The 2,278-nt window shown below is 41.0% G+C and overlaps 1 pseudogene; it reads left to right on the forward strand.

Annotated features, from left to right (window-relative positions):
* The first annotated feature begins 1,353 nt into the window (after nt 1-1,353).
* On the forward strand, nt 1,354-2,278 carry LOC131407858 (olfactory receptor 8B3-like; annotated as a pseudogene).

The raw sequence follows: 2,278 nt of genomic DNA on the forward strand, positions 1-2,278 counted from the left end.
TGTGGAAATTTTCCATTCAGAATTATGGAAAGAAACAGAGAAAGAAGCTATATAATAGATTTTCTTAAGAGATGAAGATGATAGGAAGATAGGAGTTTATTTTTGCCTCTGCCTTAGGGGATGTAAATCCCTAGAGTGAAGTGTAAACTAGATTAAAATATGGAGTTCCTAAGGAACTAAGAGAGATCATTGTCCACAGTGAAAATATATTTTCCCTTGTTTCTCTTTTACACATACAATCTGTTCCCTGGGGAAGAGAATGAGCAAGCTTCTACCCTGTTTATAATCAAATGCACTGTATCATTAAACTCAAATTCAATCTTCTGTGTCTTATCAAGTGGCAAATGTCATAATAACAAAGACTGTTTATTTTTCTCTGCTGCTTGAGAGGGCTTCAAGTCATAATCAGAAATTATGATTTGTAGTTCAGAAAGATTTCCAGGGCATATATGAAGTAAATCTGGGCTGTATCCTTTTATAGTCAGAAGAACCAAAGCCTCAGAACCTGAAATTCCCTTTCCAGGACCACGGGGGTAAATAGCAAGGATAAGAGAGCATCAAGGTTTTCTGGTCTAAGGAGGGTGAGTTTCTGAATTTTATATATATTAATGTCCTTCTTGTTTTGAGATGGAAGTCCAGGGATATAAGATTTGCCACTTTCTTTCAATTCTGTGCAGTCCTGAGATTTAAGTGAAACTGCTGAGAGAATGTGTTCAGTGGAGATCAGAGAATGTTCAGAGATTAGGAGACTCAGAAAGTGCAGTAAGTCAGTCAGTAAGTTCCCTCTCTGTGGACAGAGTCTCTCTTGTAGATCTATGACTTTCACTCTGTGACATGGGGCAATAACTTAACCTCTCCTAGCCTTTTGTCCCTTAGTTTTGGTTAGAAACAATCTTCATGGTTCCCACTCCACCAAGTCCACTCTGCATTAGAGGCCAGCACCAGGTTGCTAGGGTCTCTGCTTACAACTTTACTGGTGATGGGAGGGCTTAAGTGAGTGAAGAAATGGTGAGATGAGAGAAAGATGATTCTGTCCTGGCCCCTCCTTCTCTCTTCACCCTTGGTTTTTCTAGCAGTCAAGTTTTCATATGGCAGCACTAGCTTTCCCTCAGTAGGCTAATTTTATGATGCCCTTTGCTATATTTACCTCATTAAGACTCTAGTAAGGGAAAGTCTGTGTCACTTGGTATCATGATAATTGTAAAGGCAGGTTCTACAGGTCCAGGCTGGGCTAGTCTCATGAATTCCAAGTGTATAGACTCTCCTGTAGAACAAGATATTGTGAGAAGAGCTGAGTTGTTCTCTAATGTGACCCTTTCTCCTGTGTCCACAGATTAATTCCCTTAGAGAAGAATGGTTCCTGGAAATGGTTCCTTGGTGACTGAATTCATTTTGGTGGGGTTAACAGACCGATCAGATCTCCAACTTCCCTTATTCTTCTTGTTTCTAGTAATGTATATGGTCACTGTGTTGGGAAATATGGGATTGATATCTCTAATTGGGCTGAATTCACACCTACACACCCCCATGTACTTTTTCCTCTTTAACTTGTCCTTCGTAGACCTGTGCAGTATTTACACCAAAAATGCTGACAAATTTCTTATCAAAGAAGAATATTATCTCTTATATGGGGTGCATGATTCAGCTCTACTTTCTCTGCTTTTTTGTCATTTCTGAAGGCTATGTGCTGACATCAATGGCCTATGATCGCTATGTGGCCATCTGTCACCCACTTTTATATAACATTGTCATGTCGCCTAAAGTGTGTTCCAGCCTCATACTTGTTTCATACTTGATGGCATTTTCTGGTGCCATGGCCCACACCGGATGCATGCTGAGACTGACCTTCTGTGATGCAAACATTATCAACCACTATTTGTGTGACATCCTCCCTGTGCTCCAGCTCTCCTGCACGAGCACCTACATCAATGAGCTGGTTGTTTTCATTGTGGTGGGCATCAACATCATTGTGCCCAGTCTCACCATATTTGTCTCTTACGGTTTCCTCCTCTCCAGCATCCTCCACATCAGCTCCATGGGGGGCAGGTCCAAAGCCTTCAGCACCTGTGGTTCCCACATCATTGCTGTTTCTCTGTTCTATGGATCAGGGGCAATTATGTATCTCAAACCGTCTTCTGCTGTGTCTATGAATGAGGGAAAAATCTCTTCTGTCTTTTATACCAATGTGGTTCCCATGATGAATCCCTTAATCTACAGTTTGAGGAACAAAGATGTTAAAATTGCTCTGAGAAAAACCCTGAGGAGGAGAAAGTTTTGA

This window comes from Diceros bicornis, chromosome 7 (assembly GCF_020826845.1).
Source record: "Diceros bicornis minor isolate mBicDic1 chromosome 7, mDicBic1.mat.cur, whole genome shotgun sequence".
Lineage (NCBI taxonomy): Eukaryota > Metazoa > Chordata > Mammalia > Perissodactyla > Rhinocerotidae > Diceros > Diceros bicornis.